The sequence below is a fragment of the Cervus elaphus genome, chromosome 1, assembly GCF_910594005.1.
Source record: "Cervus elaphus chromosome 1, mCerEla1.1, whole genome shotgun sequence".
In the NCBI taxonomy this organism is placed as follows: Eukaryota; Metazoa; Chordata; class Mammalia; order Artiodactyla; family Cervidae; genus Cervus; species Cervus elaphus.
Window position 1 is genome coordinate 17,520,262 of NC_057815.1, and position 22,028 is coordinate 17,542,289.

The window sequence follows — 22,028 nt, forward strand, 5'->3', positions numbered from 1 at the left end:
TGAGATAACAAGAGGTTTACTCAAGAAACCAATTTAAATTAAGGAAAATTTGACTAAAATGAAGTAATATATAGCTCTTCATGATAATGTGACAAATCCAATGCTAGAAATTTTTAAGTATGACAAATCCCGATTTTATTCTGTATTTTTATTATATGCAAAAATATGATATTATACTTTAAAATGTCTGATTATTAATTGGAGTAGCATTTAAATTCCCTCAGTGCTATACGCATTTATTTGTCTTTTCTATTTTGAATCGGATTGCATTTGCTACTTAGTCTAAATTGTTACTTTTTGTTTTCTTTTGCAAAGTCAGTTCCAGTTTTTACCACAACGTTAGAGTTCTCTTGATTTACATTGAAAAACAAGAGGTTATGCTATCTGGAAAGTCACTACTGTGCTATCCTAGAAGGTGAACGGAACTGTGGCTCATTGTGTAGCTTCTGTGCGCGTGCGTGCTTAGCCGCTCAGTCGTGTGTGACCTCATGGACTGCCGTCCGCCAAGGCTCCTCTGTCCATGGGGATTCTCCAGGCAAGAATACTGGAGTGGGTTGCCATGCGCTCCTTCAGGGGATCTTCCTAACCCAGGGATAGAACCTAGGTCTACCCTCACTGCAAGCATATTCTTTAACTATCTGAAACACCAGGGAAGCCCAAGAATACTGGCGTGGGTAGCCTGTCCCTTCTCCAAGGAGATCTTCCCAGCCGAGGAATAAGACTGGTGTCTCCTGCATTCCAGACAGATTCTTCACCAGCGGAGCTACCGTGCAGCTTCTCAGTTCAGTTCAGTCGCTCAGTCCTGTCCGACTCTTTGCGACCCCATGAATCGCAGTACACCAGGCCTCACTGTCCATCACCAACTCCCAGGGATTACTCAAACCCATGTCCATCGAGTCGGTGATGCCATCCAACCATCTCATCCTCTGTCGTCCCCTTCTCCTCCTGCCCCCAATCCTCCCAGCATCAGGGTCTTTTCCACCGAGTCAACTCTTCGCATCAGGTGGCCAAAGTATTGGAGCTTCAGCTTCAGCATCAGTCCTTCCAATGAACACCCAGGACTGATCTCCTTTAGGATGGACTGGTTGGATCTCCTTGCAGTCCAAGGGACTCTCAAGAGTCTTCTCCAACACCATAGTTCAAAAGCATCAATTTTTCGGCACTGAGCTTTCTTCACAGTCCAACTCTCACATCCATACATGACCACTGGAACAACCATAGCCTTGACCAGATGGACCTCTGTTGGCAAAGTAATGTCTCTGCTCATTAATACACTATCTGGGTTGGTCATAACTTTCCTTCCAAGGAGTAAGTGTCTTTTAATTTCATGGCTGCAGTCACTATCTGCAGTGATTTTGGAGCCCAAAATAATAAAGTCTGACACTGTTTCCACTGTCTCCCCATCTATTTCCCATGAGGTGATGGGATCAAATGCCGTGATCTTAGTTTTCTGAATGCTAAGCTTTAAGCCAACTTTTTCACTCTCCTCTTTCACTTTCTTCAAGAGGCTTTTTAGTTCCTCTTCACTTTCTACCATAAGGGTGGTGTCATCTGCATATCTGAAGTTTTTGATATTTCTCCTGGCAATCTTGATTCCAGCTTGTGCTTCTTCCAGCCCAGCGTTTCTCATGATGTATTCTGCATATAAGTTAAACAAGCAGGGTGACAATATACAGCCTTGACATACTCCTTTTCCTATTTACAACAAGTCTGTTGTTCCATGTCCGATTCTAACTGTTGCTTCCTGACCTGCATACAGGCTTCTCAAGAGGCAGGTCAGGTGGTCTGATATTCCCATCTCTTTCAGAATTTTCCACAGTTTTTATCTTCTAGATGGAAGCAATTCTCAAACCCAATGGAACCAAATTTTCCTGAAGTATTTAAAAGAACTTCAGGTAAACAAATGATCTTGATCTTGATCTTTCTTTCCCATGCTCCCAGTTGTTACAAGGACAAGAAAGCAAACTCATAAAGAGAGGGAAAAAAAAAAAAAAAACAAAGAAAACTTTTCTCAAGATTCTTGCAAAATCATATTTTGATCCCTCTTTTGACATGACTGATTTCAAACTTGAGTGACTTTTAAAATAAAATTTAATGGATACAGACCTGCATTAAATGATGCTCTTTATTGTATATACAGTAAATCAAGAATGTTTGAATTCCAAATTCTTAACAGTTGATCACATATGGCTAAAGGCCTATTTCTCCTGGGTTTATATAGCTAGCTTAAGAACTTTTTAGTTATAGAAAGACTTACTTACAACTTCAATTGAGTAATTCATTAAGAAGCCTAGAATGTTGGATAGTGGAATAGTTCCTTGTTAAACATAAGAAACTTGCAGTAACAGGTGCTTGAAAACATAGCAATCCTGGTAACATTTACATCTATTTTCTATATCTGGGATGTAGGAAATTATGAAGAATAATTAGATAAGATAAATTAATAAAATCTGGAAATGTTTCTTTTGTTCTTTTCTATTATGTGTCTTGAAATTGGGGATAGAGTCTAAGATATTTAATTAAATCAGAAGAGGTTAACATTTAAAAGAAAATAAAAGTGCTATTGATTTTCTTTAGATGATGTGCTCTAAGAGATGCATGCATGTCCCATAAAAATTAAAGCCCAACTAAGGGACCACAGTTAAGTTCATATAAATTAGACTAAGATAGACTTGACATTAAGATGTAGGGGAAAGACTGCAAACTTTGCAAATAAGTTAAAACCATAGTGTTTTTACTTATAACCAGTCTGTTATTATTCAGTTACTCAGTCATGTCTAACTCATTGCGACCCCATGGACTGCAGCACACCAGGCTTCCCTGTCCTCCACATCTGGAGTTCACTCAAACTCATATCCATTGAGTCAGTGATGCAATCCAACCATCTGATCCTCTGTCGTCCCCTTCTCCTCCTGCCTTCAACCTTTCCCAGCATCAGTTTGTTTGTTTTTTTTTTTTCCTAAGGAGTCAGCTCTTCACATCAGGTGGCCAAAGTACTGGCTAAAAGTACTGGCTTTAGCTAAAGCTAAAGCATCGGTCTTTCTAGTGAATATTCAGAGTTGATTTCCTTTAGAATTGACTAAAGTTTGATCCCCTTGCAGTCCAAAGGACTCTCAAGAGCCTTCTCCAACACCACAGTTCTAAGTCATCAGTTCTTCAGTGCTCAGCTTTCTTTATGATTCAACTCTCACAACCGTACATGACTGCTGAGAAAACTGTAGCTTTAACTATAAGAACCTTTGTCAGCAAAGTAATGTTTCTGATTTTTAATGCACTGTCTAGGTTTGTAATAGATTTTCTTCCAAGAAATAAGTGTCTCTTCATCAAGAGGTTCTTTAGCTCCTCTTCATTTTCTGCCGTAAGAGTGGTGTCATCTTATACTAATCCTAGACTGGGATAAATTCCTTATTCTTATTTGTCTCAACTATATTCACAGTTGAGATGAATACGATGGTGGAGTAAAAGGATTTGTGCTCATCTTCTCCTGTAAAAACACCAAAATTGCATCTAATGCTGAACAACAATCGACTGGAAAATGTTGGATCTCACCAAAAAAAGATACCCCACTCGAAGGGCAAGTAGAAGTCTAGACAAGACAGTAGGAGGGGCGTGATCATGTTTAAAATCAAATCACAGACCCACCAGTGACTCTTGGAGGGTGCAAACAATTCGTTCTGTGCAACAGGACCCAGAGAATGGAGAAGTGATCTACACAAGAGATTGAGCCAGACCTGCCTTTGAATATGTGAGGATCTCCTGTGGAGGCACTGTTGAGCAGTAACTTGCCAGGGCACAGGGGCTCTGGCTGCAGCAGTACTTCAGTGCAATCTCAAAAACAACAGGATGATCTCTTTCATTTTCAAGGCAAATTATTCAATATCACAGTTCACAAGGTTATACCCCAAACATTAATGAGCAGGAGCTGAAGTTGAATGGTTTTATAAAGATGTACAGGACCTTCCAGAAATAATACCCCAAACAGACATCCTTTTCATCATAGAGACCACAATGAAAAAGTAGGAAGTCAAGAGATACCTGGAGTAACAGGCAAGTTTGGTCTTAGAGTAAAAAATGAAGCAGGGCAAAACCGAATGGACTCTTGCCAAGAGAATGCACTGGACTGGTCATAACAAACACCCTCTTCCAACAGCATGAGAGTTGACTCTACATAAGGACAATACCAGATGGTCAATACTGAAATCAGATTGATTGTATTCTTCGTAGAAGAAGGAGGAGAAGCTCTATACAGTCAGCAAAAAAAAAAAAAAAAAAAAAAAAAAAATCAGGTGTGTCGACTGTGGCTCAGATCATGAACTCCTTATTGCAAAATTCAGAGTTAAATTAAAGAAAGTAGGGAAACCCAATAGGCCATTCAGGTATGACCTAAATCAAATACCTTATGATTATACAGGGACAGTGACAAATAGGTTCAAGAGATTAGATCTGATAAATAGTGTGCCTGAAGATCTATGGATGGAGGTTCATAACATTGTACAGAAAGTGGGGATTAAAGGCATCCCCAAGAAAAAAAAATGCAAAAAGACAAAATGGTTGTCTGAGGAGGCCTTACAAATAGCTGGGGGGGGGGCGGCGGGGAGAAGTGAAAGGCAAAGGAGAAATGGAAAGATACACCTATCTGAATGCAGAGTTCCAAAGAATAGGAAGGAGAGATAAGAAAGCCTTCTTAAGTGATCAATGCAAAGTAATAGAGGGAAAAATAGAATAGGAAAGACTAGAGAAGACTAGAGAGCTCTTCAAGAAAATTAGAGATACCAAGGGAACATTTAAAGCAAGATGGGCACAATAAAAGACAGAAATAGTATGGACCTAATGGAAGTAGAAGATATTAAGAAGAGGTGGCAAGGACAGAAGAGCTATGCAGAAAATACCATAAAGACTAGATAACCACGATGGTGTGATCACTCACCTGGAGTCAGATATTTTGGAGTGTGAAGTCAAGCGGGCCTTAGGAGGAATCACTGCAAAAAAAGCTGGTGGAGGTGATTGAATTCCAGCTGAGCTATTTCAAATCCTAAAAGGATGATGCTGTGAATGTGCTGCATTCAGTATGCCAGGGAATTTGGAAAACTCAGCACTGACCACAAGACAGAAACATATCAGTTTTCATTCCAGTCTGAAAGAAGGGCAATGTCAAAGAATGTTCAAACCAATTCACAATTGCTCTCATTTCACATGCTAGCAAAGTAATGCTCAAAGTTCTTCTAGCTAGGCTTCAACAGTATGTGAACCGAGAACTTCCATATGTTAAAGTGCATTTAGAAAAGGCAGAGTAACTAGATTCCAAATTTCTAACATCTTTTGGATCATAGAAAAGTCAAGAGAATTCCAGGAAAACATCTATTTCTGTTTCATTGACTACGCTAAAGCCTTTGACTGTGTAGATCACAACAGACTAGAAAAATCTTTAAGAAATGGGAATATCAGGCAACCTTACCTGCCTCCTGAGAAACCTGTACGCAGGCTAAGAAGCAACAGCTAGAACTGGGCATGGAACAACAGACTGGTTCCAAATAGGGAAAGGAGTATTCCAAGGCTGTATATTGTCACCCTGGTTATTTAACTTGTATTCAGAGTATATTATGCAAAATTTAGCATAAGCTGGAATATATGCAAAAATCCAGCACAAGCTGGAATCAAGATTGCAGGGAGAAATATCAGTAACCTCAGATATGAATATGACACCAGTCTTATGGCAGAAAGCAAAGGGAACTAAAGAGCCTCTTGATGAATGTGAAAGAGGAGAGTTAAAATGTCTGGCTAAAACTCAACATTCAAAAAACTAAGATCATGGCATCTGGTCTCATCACTTCATGACAAATAGATGAGAAAACAATGGAAACAATTAGAGACTTTATTTTCTTGGGCTCCAAAATCATTGCAGATTGTGACTGCAGCCATGAATTTAGACGCTTGCTCCTTGAAAGAAAAGCCATGACAAATCTAGACAGTGTATTGAAAAGCAAAGACATTACTTTGCAACAAAGGTCCATCTAGTCAAGGCTATACTTTTTCCAGTAGTCATGTATAGATGTGAGAGTTTGACCATAAAGAAAGCTGAGCACCTAGAATTGATGCTTTTGAACTGTGGTTGAAGACTCTTGAGAGTCCCTTGAACTGATAGATCAAACCAGTCAATCCTAAAGGAAATCAGTCCTGAATACTCAATGGAAGTACTGATGCTGAAACTGAAACTCCAGTAATTTGGCCACCTGATGTGAAGAGTTGACTCATTAGAAGACACCTTGATACCGGGAAAGATAGAAGACAGGAGTAGCAGTGGATGACAGAGGATGAGATGGTTGGATGGCATCACTGATTCCATGGACTTGAGTTTGAGCAAGCTCCAGGAGATAGTGAAGGACAGGGAAGCCTGGTGCGCTGCAGTCCATGGGGTCTCAAATAGTCAGACATGACGAGCAACTGAACAACCACAACAATGAATATACAAAATGCCAAGGGTCATATGAGATAATATATGTAAGACTGGACTTCCCAGGTATCTCAATGGTAAACAATCTACCCGCCAATGCAGGAAACACAAGAGACGTGGGTGGGTTGATCCCTGTGTCGAAAAGGTCCCCTGGAGTAGAAAATGGTAGTCCACTCTAGTATTCTTTCCCAGAACAATCTATGGACAGAGAAGCCTGGTGGTCCACAGTGCATGAGGTCTCAAAGAGTTGTATAGGACTGAGCAAATGAGCATGCATGTAAGTCTATCATCTTATGAGTATATATGAGGCAATTAGTAAGTGGTTAATCTTATGAACACAAATTTTCTATATTTGTGTATAAATTTAAGTAGTTCTAGTGTTTAATATGAGCACAAAAGGATTAGAGAGTAAAATACCACAGTTCATCAAAAACCAAGTATTCAGATTCTGTATAGCAAATACCAATTATTTTCATGAATGTTTGCATTAGGGTTTATAAAGAAATTCTACCTAGAAAGAATATTCAATTCTAATTCTATATTCATTAGGAACTAAAATTTGATTAACGGAGTAGATTCACTAACCTAGAAAGCTTGTTCTGACAATGTAACTTGCTATAATTTTCCTGGAAGTTATGAGAAACATCATAATTTAACACGGATATTTTCAGTTTGAATTCAATTAAGTTCTTTAATTTAAAGCAGCTAATAAAAGTATTGCTGGATTGGACCTTAACCTCATGAAAGTTCCACCAGGATTTGGATGTATTTGTGGAAAAGGTCAGTTTTCATTTCAATCTCAAAGAAAGGCAATGCCAAAGAATGCTCAAAGTACTGCACCAATTGCACTCATCTCACACACTAGTAAAGTAATGCTCAATATTCTCCAAACCAGGCTTCAGCAATACATAAACTGTGAACTTCCAGATGTTCAAGCTGGTTTTAGAAAAGGCAGAGGAACCAGAGATCAAATCGCCAACATCCACTGGATCATTGAAAAAGAGAGCTCCAGAAAAACATCTATTTCTGCTTTATTGACTATGCCAAAGCCTTTGACTGTGTGGATCACAATAAACTGTGGAAAATTCTGAAAGAGATGGGAATACTGGACCACCTGACCTGCCTCTTGAGAAGCCTGTATGCAGGTCAGGAAGCAACAGTTAGAACTGGACATGGAACAACAGACTGGATCTAAATAGGAAAAGGAGTACATCAATGCTGTATATTGTCACCCTGCTTATTTAACTGATATGCAGAGTACATCATGAGAAACGCTGGGCTGGAGGAAGCACAAGCTGGAATCAAGATTGTCGGGAGAAATATCAAAAACCTCAGATATGCAGATGACACCACCTTTATGGCAGAAAGTGAAGAGGAACTAAAAAGCCTCTTGATGAAAGTGAAAGAGGAGAGTGAAAGCTCAACATTCAGAAAACTAAGATCATGGCATCCGGCCCCATCACTTCATGGGAAATAGATGGGGAGACAGTGGAAACAGTGTCAGACTTTATTTTGGGGGGCTCCAAAATCATTGCAGATGGTGATTGTAGCCATGAAATTAAAAGACACTTACTCCTTGGAAGGAAAGTTATGACCAACCTAGACAACATATTAAAAAGCAGAGACATTACTTTGTCAACAAAGGTCCATCTAGGCAAGGCTATGGCTTTTCCAGTGGTCATGTATGGATGTGAGAGTTGGACTGTGAAGAAAGCTGAGCACCGAAAAATTAATGTTTTGAACTGTGGTGTTGGAGAAGGCTCTTGAGAATCCCTTGGACTTCAAGAACATCCAACCAGTCCATCCTAAAGGAAATCAGTACTGGGTGTTCATTGGAAGGACTGAGGCTGAGGCTAAAACTCCAATACTTTGGCCACCTCATGCGAAGAGTTGACTCACTGGAAAAGACCCTGCTGCTGGGAGGGATTGGGGGCAGGAGGAGAAGGGGACGACAGAGGATGAGATGGTTGGATGGCATCACTGACTCGATGGGCATGGGTTTGAGTAAACTCCGGGAGTTGGTGATGGGCAAGGAGGCCTGGTATGCTTTGATTCATGGGGTCGAAAAGAGTCAGACTCGACTGAGCAACTGAACTGAACTGAACTGCTGTAAGTACTATTAATTTGGCATATAGCTTGGAGTTACTAAGTGAGTTTCTTGTTTCATACTTTCCTGTTCCTTTGATTCTCATGCAAAATTAAGTGGATTTTTCGTGCAAGTTGGCCCACTCTCAGTCTTTATGTACGAAGTAATCTGTTAATCTGCTTCAATTAATCTTTATTTTATACTTTACTGAAAAAAAAAAAGTTTCAGAGATTGGAACTCCAATCTAAGATACTGGCTTTCAGTTTGGTGCTAAAAATTATACTTTTGCATCCATTCATAAAATTTCATGAAAATATGATATATCTATATTATTTATTCACCTATCAGTGAACACTTATGTTGTTTCTGTGCACTGGCTACTGTATAACAATCATGTACAATAATGCTGCAGTGAACATGGCTGTGCAGATATCTCTTTGAGATAGTGATTTCATTCCCTTCAGATATACACCCAAAAGTGTCATTAATGTATCATATGGTAGTACCATTTTAATCTTTTGAGGCGCCTCTATATTGTTATCTATAGTGGCTATACCAATTTGTATCCTCCCTCCCCCTCACAAAGTTTGAGGGTTCCTTTTTCTCCACATCTTTTACAGTTTTACTTTTTACACAATTATCACTTGTCTTATTGATATTAGTCATTCTAACAGGTGTGAAGTGATATCACATTGTGGTTTTGATTTGCATTTCCCAGATTGATTGATTCTCTAATGCTGAGCATCTTTTCATATACCAATTTGTCTTTAGAGAAATGCCTATTCAAGTCTTTTCTTTTTCTTTTTTCTAATTTTTTTTTTACAATGTTGTGTTGGTTTCTGCCATAGAACAACACAAAGTATACATATGTATACATCTATGTATACCATAAGTATACATACTTCCCTCCTTTCAAAGCCTCCCTCCCCTCCCCGCATCTCATTGCTCCAGGTCATCACAGAGTGCCAGATTGGACTTCCTGTGCTACACAGCAACTTCTCAACAGCTAGCCACTTAATACATGATAGTGTATATATGTTGATGGTCCTTTCTCTCTCTCTCTTTTTTTTCCCCCACACTCCACAACTTGAGGGATCCCCATTTACAGTGCAGAAATCACGCCTGAGCCCCTGAGGTGGTAGTACTGAATCCGAACTGCTGGAGTGACAAAGTATGTCAGGACCCAGGGAATATTAATCCGAGTGAGGTATCCCAGAGATTCACATCTCAACACAAAGACTCAGCTCTAACCAACTGTCTGCAAATCTCACTGCTGGAAACCTCAGGCCAAACAACTAGTAAGACAGGAACACAATCTTATTCATCCAAAAAAATGAAGGGACAAAAGTATATGTTACAGATGGAGGAGCAAGGTAAAAACTTCTAAGACCGAATTAATGAAAAGAAAATAGGCAACCTATCTGAAAAAGAACTGAGAGCAATGATAATAAAGACGTTTCAAGATATCAAAAAAAAAAAAAAAAAAAAAGGAGAAATTTCAATAAACGTGCAAAAGGATAGGAACCCTTCGAGTTGAATTTAGTGACCTATGATCTTGAATGATGTTGAATGCCCCAGTCTTGTCCCTGATCTGGGAAATTTTCAACCATTATTTTTTTAAACAACTTTTCAGTTCCTATTTTCTTCTCTTCTTCCAGAACTTCCATAATGCATAGATTGCTTATCTTATGGTATCTCATAAGTCTTATAGGTTTTCTTCATTTTCTTTCTTTCCTCCTTTCTTTTTTTTTTTTTTTTTAATGTTACTCCAATTGGATATTTACAAGTAGTGTGTCTTCAAGCTCACTGACTCTATTGTTGGTTCAGCCTGCTGTTGAAACTTTCTATTGAGTCCTCCAGTGAGTCATTATCTTGTTGAGCTCCAAGGTTCCTATTTAGTTCTTTTTCTATTTTCTATTTCTATTTGTTGCTGTTGTTGTTGAACTTCTCATTTCTTGGTATTGCTTTCCTGATTTCTTTAAATTGCTTATCTGTCTTCTCCTGTGGTTGAGAACATTTAGACAATTATTTTGCATTCTTTGTCAGGCAATGCATGGATCATCATTTCCTTGGGGTCAATTATGGGATATTTACTGTGTTCCTTTTGTGCTGTCATGTTTCCCTGATTCTTTGTGATCCATGAAACCTTGTGTAGGTGTCTGCACATTATAAGCACATAATTCCTTTTCTAGGCTTTATGGAATGATTTAAGTAATGAAGAGTCTTAGCTGATTATCTGGGTCATGAAGATCTTTCTTTGTACAGTTCCTCTGTGTATTCTTGCCACCTCTTCTTAATAGAGTTCTAGGAAAAAAACATCTATTTTTGCTTTATTGACTATGCCAAAGCCTTTGACTGTGTGGATCTCAACAAACTGTGGAAAATTCAAGAGATGGGAATGCCAGACCACCCAATCTGCCTCTTGAGAAATCTGTATGCACGTCAGGAAGCAACAGTTAGAACTGGACATGGAACAACAGACTGGTTCCAAATAGGAAAAGGAGTACATCAAGGCTGTAAATTGTCACCTTGCTTATTTAACTTATATGCAGAGTACATCATGAGAAACACTGAGCTGGATGAAGCACCAGCTGGAATCAAGATTGCTTGGAGAAATGTCAATAACCTCCACTATGCAGATGACACCACCTTTATGGCAGAAAGTGAAGAAGAACTAAACAGCCACTAAATGAAAGCATAAGAGGAGAGTGAAAAAGTTGGCTTAAAGCTCAACATACAGAAAACTAAAATCATGGCATCTGGTCCCATAACTTCAGGGCAAATAAATGGGGAAACAATGGAAACAATGACAGACTTTATTTTTTGGGGCTCCAAAATCACTGCACATGGTGACTGCAACCATGAAATTAAAAGATGCTTGCTCCTTGGAAGAAAAGCTATGACCGACCTACACAGCATATTAAAAAGCAGAGACATTACTTTGCCAACAAAGGTCCATCTAGTCAAGGCTATGGTTCTTCCAGTAGTTCATGTATGGATGTCAGTGTTGAAGAATAAAGAAAGCTGAGTGCCAAAGAATTGATGCTTTTGAACTGTGGTGTTGGAGAAGACTTGAGAGTCCCTTGGACTTCAAGGAGATCCAACCAGTCCATCCTAAAGGAGATCAGTCCTGGGTGTTCATTGGAAGGACTGATGCTGAAGTTGAAACTCCAATATTTGGCCACCTGATGTGAAGGGCTGACTCAATGCTGGGAAAGATTGAAGGATGGAGGAGAAGGGGACAACAGAGGATGAGATTGTTAGATGGCATCACCGACTCAATGGAGATAAATTTGTGTAGACTCTGGGAGTTGGTGATGGACAGGGAAACCTGGCATGCTGCAGTCCATGGGGTCGCAAAGAGTCGTAAACGACTGAGAGACTGAATTGAACTGAACTGCTTTACAATGTTTTGTTGGCTTCTGCCACATAATAGCGTGAATCAACTATAATATATCCCCTCCTTCTTGAGCCTTCCTCCCATCCACCCCTCTCCACCACCACTCTAGGTCATCACGGAGCGCCAGTCTGATCTCCCTGTGTTACAGCAGTTTCCTGCAAGCTATCTATTTTACACATAGTATCTATATCTATATCTATAATTGTTTTTAAAATGTATGCTTTATATTATAGAATTAGTAATAATTCTGTAAGTCTTTGCTGTATATGTTACTAAGGTGTTGTGGTCTAAACTAGAAATTTCATCCAAACTTATGTTTGGCATAACCCTTGATATATTTTGGCCTTCCCATGAATTATCAGTCCTAATAATGCAGAAATTTTATTGTCTCACAAACTTTCCCTGATTTCCTTAGGCTGAATTAGAGGCCCCTCCTCTTTTGTTCTTCCTTACTCTATACATTTTTTAAAACACTGAACTTTTTAAGCTATATTTGTTATAATTATTTTTCATATTGTCTATCCCTAGCAATAGCCATGAGATTCCTAGGAGTCTTAGTCATCTTATATTCCCCAGTGGATATTTTGTTGAGTAAACAAGTGAATAAATAAGTCACTCTGTTGCACATCTGTAACTCATATAATGTGTGCTCAGTCATGTCCAACTCTTTGTGGCCCCATGGACTGTAGCTGGTTAGGCTCTTCTGCCCATGGAATTCCAGGCAACATTACTGGAGTGGGTTGCCATTTTCTACTCTAGGGGATCTCTCCAGCCCAGGGATTGAACCCACGTCTTTTGTGTTTCCTGCATTGACAGGCAGACTCTTTACCACTAGTGCCACCTGGGAAGCCCAATTAAAAAAATACATTAATATTTTAAGCAAGCTTATCATTTTATATAATCTGATATATTATTATTCTCTCAGAAACTTTATTACTTTCTTTCTATTATTATATTGTAATCAAGTTATTTGTTTCTCTCTTAGCTACTAAGTTTATGTATACAATATTAGGTATTACATGTTGTAGACATATTGCATAAATGTTTATAGACACATTTCAATAATAATTGTTTGATAATATTAACACAACTTGCATCTATTAATATTGGAGGAGGGGAATATATTAATTTTGGTTATCAGAAATAGAATGTGATAAGTCTGTAAGTTCAGGGGAAGAAGAACAGTAAGACAAACGTTTAGGAAAAGGAGGTAAGCTAAAAAAGGGGAGACTAAAGAATATTTATATTCCTATGATCCCAGAAGTGAGGTAACTTAAGAATGTGTTGGAACAAGGCCGTGTTGGACACGGTCTCAATATAAATTGAACTATGCAAGTCTCATTGCTAGCTGCTATGGTGATAGACCTCTTCTTTATACTAATATTTACCATTGCAAATAATGTTACAAATGGTTAGTTAGAACAACAAATGAAGTAGTTCTTACATTTTGCAGATAGAGCTAGGGAAGAATTTGTAAGCCAGATATAGGTGAACTTATAAGGATTGTAAGGTAAAATGCATTATTATGCTGGGGATATTGGCTTAGATCTGTTGATTCTTCCTTCTCATTGATTAGTCAGGGTAAACATAATAAGTACTTTGTGCTTATGTGTTACTTCACTTGTTCTACCTGCTGGTCATTATGACATCGGTAGATATCCAAGAAGTAAACAAATTCTCCACTCTGATGGCTTTGGTAAAGTAGCTGATGTTGTTAACATTTGTGAAAATCTATTGCAGTGAGTAACTTTTCCAGCCTTTTCTGCTACAGAAATGCTAGGATGTGTAGGTAAAAGATTAAAAAATTAAAGACAACAGCTTATTCATTTAGATAGGTCTTTACATTTTACTAAGAACATTCACATATATTACTTCATTTACTATTATTGCTATTTTATTGTTGTTACTATTATCATTTACATTTTATGTGAAGGAAAATATTAGTTATTCCTTAGTACATGAAAATATAGGTCACAGAAATTTATCTAATGTTAAAATTATTCTCTTTGGAACTGATAATTTCTGCCTATACTCATTCTTTATTTGTTATTTTTACTGACGTACAATTTGTGTAGAGTATTACATACGTTTCAGGTGTACAACATAGTTATTCACAACTTGTAAAACATATTCAATTTATAGTTATTATAAAATATTGGCTATGTTCCGTGTTTTGTATAATATATCCTTGTCTTTTATTTATTTTATCTATCTTTCCTTATCCTTACCTTGCCCTTACCTAGTCCCACTTTCAACCACCTGTCTGTTCTCTGTATCCATGAATCTGTTTCTGTTGTTTTATATTCACTAGTTTATTTTTTAGATTCCACACAACCACACTGTACTTGTCCCTTTGTGTCTGAATCACCCTACCCAGGTCAATATATGTTCCAAATTCATGCACGTTTGTTGCAAATGGCAAAACTTTAGTCTCCTTTATGGCTGGGTGACATTGCACCACATACATACACTATATCCTGTTTATCCATCTACCCATTGATAGACACCCAGGTTGCCTCCATAGTCGACAACTGTAAATAATACTGTCATGAACACTGGGGAGCACATATCTTTTTGAATCAGTGCTTTCATTTTCCCTGGTGGCTTAGTGGTAAAGAATCCACCTGCTAATGCAGGAGATGCAGGTCAATCCCTGGGTTGGTAAGATCCCCTGGAGAAGGAAATGTCAACCCACCCCAGTATTCTTGTCTGGAAAATTCCATGGCCAGAGGAGCCTAGTCAGCTACAGTCCATGGGGTTGCAAAAGTGTTCGACATGACTTATCAATTAAACAACAAAAACAACAATGCTCAGATAGTATCAGAGTACAGAAAAAAATAGTTAATCATTTTTTCTTATAAAAATCTTAATTACTTACTCTTTTTGGAAATTTACTGTATTTATAGCAACAAAAGTATGATTGGAACCTGCAGATAGAAAATATGTCACTATGATGAAATCAATAAAAATTGGAAACATTATGAAAAAGTTGAGAAGTGTAATGCATGGTATGTGGACACACTGGGTCTGTCAAAAGAGCAGAACAGAAAATATAAAACTATTAAAGTTACATTATCTTTTGTACTATCCAATTTGTAAATAATATATAAAATACATTTATATGTATGTATGCAGGCTAAGTCGCTTCAGTGATGTCCGACTCTGTGCGACCCCATAGATGACAGCTCACCAGGTTCCCCCATCCCTGGGATTCTCCAGGCAAGAATATTGGAGTGGGTTGCCATTTCCTTCTCCATGTGTTGCCATTTTCTGAGCTAAAGTGACAGGGGTTATTTGTTGTAGTACATCTATAGCAGGTATCACCAGCTTGAACCCATGAATCTAGAGAATATGAGCTTTATTTGTCCCCAGTTGTTTGTTTGTTTTTTTTTTTTTTTCAGTTGAATATGAATGTTTTATGGTGGAGGGTGCACTCTTTAGTAAGCTGCAAGATAAACCACTTCTTATTACTACTACTAGGATATTTCAGATATTTATGGTAATAGCCCAGTCTTGTAGATACCTGAATTTAGATGACTAACCTATCCATTTTCCTATATAAACATAACTGTTTCTTGGTTTGGACAAACTGTATAAAATATTGAAAAAGCATTAATGTTCCATTTGTAGCAAAAAGGGTAGACAACACTATCACTATGTCATTCAACAGATGCTTACATACTGCTTAGTTATTGTGTTAAACATTTTTAATAAAGTATAGTTAATAGGATATCTTCACTGAGAATTCACAGGCTAGAGGACAAGATAGAGATATAAATTGATATTCAGGATGGTGAATGCAATAAAGAATTGGTGCAGGGAATGAGGACGCACAGAGGAGTCAGGGTGACATAGAGAAGGCAGACAGGAGAAAATGACACTTGTCTATGGAGGTTAAGGTTGAAGACATAGAAATCAATAAGCAGGTTATTGTAGAGAGTTCCAGAGAAACATCTACTTCTGCTTTATTGACTATGCCAAAGCCTTTGGCTGTGTGGATCCTAACAATTTGTGCCAAGAGATGGGAATACCAGACCACCTGACCTGCCTCCTGAGAAATCTGTGTGCAGGTCAAGAAGCAACAGTTAGAACTGGACATGGAACAGCAGACTGGATCCAAATGAAACACAAGCTGGAATCAAGGTTGCCGGGAAAAATATCAATAAACTCAGATATGCAGATGAAACCACCCTTATGGCAGAAAGAGAAGAAGAACTAATGAGCCTCTTGATGAAGGTGAAAGAGGAGAGGGAAAAAAAGAAGAGTGACACAGCCAAAGTATGCTGTTTGGTCCATGGGGTTGATGAGGTTCTTGTCACTGTAGGAGAGACATGACTTCTCATCCAGGAACTCCTGATCAAATTTGTTGTACATAATAACTTCTAGGAGATAATCAGCAATATGAGTATTAGAAAGTTCCCAATAATACTTTTTCAGATGTATGATCCCATCAACAATAGGATTAGACACCAATAAATTGTTGTCTTTGTTAATGATGCAATGCTGAATCTATCTTCAAAGGAATATGATTTTATAGAATATCAAGTGGTAATATTGATATTATCTTGGGACATCCTTGAGGGAGCAAAGGAGAAACTTAAACATGCTTATGGATTGAAGAAGTGGAGCCAGGAGAGAGGAAGATAGAATAAAGAAGAGAAAAGGGACAGTAATTAAGTAAGACCCCAGAAAAGCAGAATCTTTTGGGTCAGGGGTCAATATAAGTTTGACCTTGAATGAAATGTGCATGTGTGTGAAGGGGACCTCATTCCATAGATTCCACAAAAGAAAAGATTAGGTAAGCTGTGGGCTGATAGTTTTCTAGTTGCACTGATATAAAAGGTAAAGTTGTATCAGTGAGATTTGAGACTGGTGTTTAAAACTGCACATGTTTCAAGTGCAGAGGGTATGAGAGGAAACTAAACAAGAAAACATAAAACAGTTTATGAATTCTGTGATGACAAAGAATCATGCCTATTTTTCTCACAACAGTATCCAACACAACACATGAAATACAATAACTGGCACTTGGTAAGTGCCATATAAAACCTTAATGCATTTATGTGTGTTCTCTCTTCCCTTTCACCTGTGTGCCAGCTCACTATTAGTTTTTAATTAAATCTTAGTTTCTAAAAACTGCGAGCTCCATCCAAAAGCCTCCATACTGCTGCTGCTACTGCTAAGTCGCTTTGGTCATGTCCAACTCTGTGCGACCCCATAGACGGCAGCCCACCAGGCTCCCCCGCCCCGGGATTCTCCAGGCAAGAATACTAGAGTGGGTTGCCATTTCCGTCTCCAACGCATGAAAGTGAAAGGTGAAAGTGAAGTCTCTCAGTTGTGTCCGACTCTTAGCGACCCCATGGACTGCAGCCTATCAGGCTCCTCTGTCCATCGGATTTTCCAGGCAAGAGTACTGGAGTGGGCTGCCATTGCCTTCTCTGAAAAACCTCCATACCTGCCCTGAAACCAAGCTCCACCCAAGAGCCAACAAGTTCCAGAGCAAGATATGCCATATAAATTCTCCAGCAACATAGGAACATAGCCCCATGCTTTAATATACAGGCTGCCCAAAGCCACACCAAACCCATAAACATCTCAAAACTCACTACTGGACACTTCATTGCACTCCAGAGAGAAAAAATCCAGCTCCGCCCACTAGAACACCGACATAAGCTTCCCTAACAAGGAAACCTTGACAAGCCACTTGTCCAACCCCACCCATAGTGGGTGAAGTCCACCCCAAATACAGCAATCTGAACAAGATGAAAAGGCAGAGAAATATTCAGCAGGTAAAGGAACATGATAAATGTCCACCAAACCAAACAAAAGAGGAGGAGATAGGGAGTCTACCTGAAAAAGAATTCAGAACAATGACAGTAAAAATGATCCAAAATCTTGAAAACAAAATGGAGTTACAGATAACTGTATGATGGAGACAAGGATTGAGAAGATGCAAGAATGTTTAACAAGGACCTAGAAGAAATTAAAAAAAGTCAATCAATAATGAATAATGCAATAAATGAGATTAAAAAAAAAAAAAACACTTGGAGGGAACTAACAGTAGAATAACTTGAGTCAGAAGATAGGATAAGTGAGGTGGAAGATAGAATGGTAGACATAAATGAAGCAGAGAGGAAAAAAGAATTAAAAGAAATGAGGACAATCTCAGAGACCTCTGGGACAATGTCAAATGCCCCAGCATTCGAATCATAGGAGTCCCGGAAGAAGAAGACAAAAAGAAAGGCCATGAGAAAATACTTGAGGAGATCATAGTTGAAAACTACCCTAAAATGGGGAAGGGAATAGCCACCCAAGTCCAAGAAACCCAGAGAGTTCCAAACAGGAAAAACCCAAGGTGAAACACCCCAAGATACATATTAATCAAATTAACAAAGATCAAACACAAAGAACAAATATTAAAAGCAACAAGGCAAAAACAACAAATAACACACAAGGGGATTCCCATAAGGATAACAGCTGATCTTTCAATAGAAACTCTTCAGGCCAGAAGGGAATGGCAGGACATACTTAAAGTGATGAAAGAGAAAAAACTACAACCCGGATTACTGTACCCAGCAGGATCTCATTCAAATATGAAGAAGAAATCAAAAGCTTTAGAGACAACCAAAAGCTGAGAAAACGCAGCACCACCAAATCAGCTCTTCAACAAATGCTAAAGGATCTTCTCTAGACAGGAAACACAGAAAAGGTGTATAAACTTGAACCCCAAACAACAAAGTAAATGGCTACAAGATCATACTTATCAAATATTACCTTAAATGTAAATGGGTTGAATGCCCCAACCAAAAGACAAAGACTGGTTGAATGGATACAAAAACAACACCCCTATATATGCTGTCTACAAGAGACCCACCTCAAAGCAAGGGCCATATACAGACTGAAAGTGAAGGGCTGGAAAAAGATATTTCACACAAATGGAGACCAAAAGAAAGCAGGATTAGCAATACTCATATCAGATAAAATAGACTTTGAAATAAAGGCTGTGAAAAGAGGCAAAGAGGCACACTACATAATGATCAAAGGATCAATTCAGGAAAAAGATATAACAATTATAAATATATATGCATCCAACATGGGACCACAACACTATGTAAGGCAAGTGCTAACAAGTAGGAAAGGGGAAATTAATACAATAATAGTGGGAGACTTCAATATCCCACTCACATCTATGGATAGATCAACTAAACAGAAAATTACCTAGGAAACACAAACTTTAAATGATACAATGGATCAGTTAGAGTTAATTGATATCTATAGGACATTTCACCACAAAACAATGAATTTCACCTTTTTTTCAAGTGCACACAGAACCTTCTCCAGGATAGATCACATTCTGAGCCATAACTCTAGCCTTAGTAAATTAAAAAAAAAAAAAAGAATTGAAATCATTCCAAGCATCTTTTCTGATCACAATGCAGTAAGATTAGATGTCAACTACAGGGGGAAAAAAAAAAAAAAAACAAACTATTAAAAATTCCAACATATGGAGGCTAAACAACATGCTTCTGAATAACCAAAAAAATCACAGAAGAAATAAAAAAATAAATCAAAATCTGCATAGAAAAGAATGAAAATGAAAACACAATAACCCAAAACCTATGATACTCAGTAAAAGCAGTGCTAAGAGGAAGGTTCATAGCAATACAATCTTACCTCAAGAAACAAGAAAAAAGTCAAATAACCTAACTCTACACCTAAAGCAACAAGAAAAGGAAGAAATAAAGAACCCCAAGCTTAGTAGAAGGAAAGGAATCATAAAAATTAGGGCAGAAATAAATGCAAAAGAAGCACAAGAGACCACAGCAAAAATCAGCAAAGCAAAAGCTGGTTCTTTGAGAAGATAAATAAAATAGACAACCCATTAGCCAGACTCATCAAGAAACAAAGGGAGGAAAATAAATCAACAAAAATAGAAATGAAAATGGGAAATCAAAACAGACAACACAGAAATACAAAGGATCATAAGAGACTACTATCAGCATCTATATGCTAATAAAATGGACAACATGGGAGAAATGGAAAAATTCTTAGAAAAGTATAGCTTTCTAAAACAACCAGGAAGAAATAAAAAATCTTAACAGACCCATCACAAGCACTGAAATTGACACTGTGATCAGAAATCTTCCAACAAACAAAAGCCCAGGACCAGACAGCTCCACAGCTGAATTCTACCAAAAATTTAAAGAAGAGCTAAGAAGGCAATGGCAACCCACTCCAGTACTCTTGCCTGGAGAATCCCAGGGATGGAGGAGCCTTGCTGTCTATGGGGTCACACAGAGTCAGACATGACTGAAGCGACTTAGCAGCAGCAGCAGTAAAACCTATCCTACTCAAACTCTTCCAGAAAATTGCAGAGGAAGGTAAACTTCCAAACTCATTCTATGAGGCCACCGTCACCCTAATACCAAAACCAGACAAAAGAAAACTACAGGCCAATATCACTAATGAACATAGATGCAAAAATCCATAACAAAATCCTAGCAAACAGAATCCAAAACCATATTAAAAAGATCATACATCATGACCAATTGAGCTTTATCCCAGGGATGCAAGGATTCTTTAATATCTGCAAATCAATCAATTTAATACACCACATTAACAAATTGAAAGATAAAAACCATATGATTATCTCAATAGATGCAGAGAAATCCTTTGAAAAAATTCAACATCCATTTATGATAAAAACTCTCTGGAGCTTTGTGCAGTGGCAGTATCGTAGCCAATGAGGTTTATCCAAGGTGCGATTATTGCTAATTGAAAAAAAAAAAAAAAAAAAAACTCTCTGGAAAGCAGGAATAAAAGGAACATACCTCAACATGATAAAATCTATATATGACAAACCCATGGCAAACATTATCTTCAATATTGAAAAATTGAAAGCATTTCCCCTAAAGTCAGGAACAAGACAAGGGTGCCCATTCTCACCACTACTATTCAACACAGTTTTGGAAGTTTTAGCGACAGCAATCAGAAAAGAAAAATAAATAAAAGGAATCCAGATTGAAAAAGAAGAATTAAGCCTCTCACTGTTTGCAGATGATATCATCCTCTACATAGAAAATCCTAAAGACTCCACCAGAAAATTACTAGAGATAATCAATGAATATAATAAAGTTGCAGGATATAAAATTCACACACAGAAATCCCTTGCATTCCTATACACTAACAATGAGAAAACAGAAAGAGAAATTAAGGAAACAATTCCATTCACCATTGCAACGAAAAGAATGAAATACTTAGGAATAAATCTACCTAAAGAAACAAAAGACCTTATATATAGAAAACTATAAAGCACCGATGAAACAAATAAAAAAGGACACAAATATATGGAGAAATATACCGTGTTCATGGATTGGGAGAATCAATATAGTGAAAATGAGTATACCCAAAACAATCTATAGATTCAAAGCAATCCCTATCAAGCTACCAACGGTATTTTTCAGAGAACTAGAACAAATAATTTCACAATTTGTATGGAAATATGAAAAACCTCGAATAGCCAAATCAATCTTAAGAAAGAAGAATGGACCTGGAAGAATCTACCTGCCTGACTTCAGGCAATACTACAAATCTACAGCCATCAAGACAGTTTGGTACTGGCACAGACAGAAATACAGATCAATGGAACAAAATAGAAGGCCCAGAGGTAATTCCACGCAGACAACTTATCTTTGACAAAGGAGTGAGGAATATACAATGGAGAAAAGACAATCTCTTTAACAAGCGATGCTGGGAAAACTGGTCAACCACTTGTAAAAGAATGAAACTAAAACACTTTCTAACACCATACACAAAAATAAACTCAAAATGGATTAAAGATCTAAATGTAAGACCAGAAAGTATAAAACTCCTTGAGGAAAACATAGGCAAAACACTCTCCGACATAAATCACAGCAGGATCCTCTACGACCCACCTCCCAGAGTAATGGAACTAAAAGCAAAAATAAGCAATGGGCATCTAATTAAACTTAAAAGCTTTTGCACAACGCAGGAAATTAAAAGCAAGGTGAAAGGACAGTCTTCAGAATGGGAGAAAATAATAGCAAATGAAGCAACTGACAAAGAATTAA

At 37.9% G+C, this 22,028-nt stretch overlaps 1 protein-coding gene and 1 pseudogene across 8 annotated transcripts in view; one reads left to right on the top strand and one right to left on the bottom strand.

Moving 5' to 3' along the window:
- The window catches only part of GRIA4 (glutamate ionotropic receptor AMPA type subunit 4), a 602,437-nt gene that overhangs the window by 388,620 nt on the left and 191,789 nt on the right, over positions 1 to 22,028 (bottom strand). The gene's annotated exons all lie outside the window — the stretch shown is intronic.
- LOC122703837 lies at positions 20,652 to 20,776 on the top strand (annotated as a pseudogene).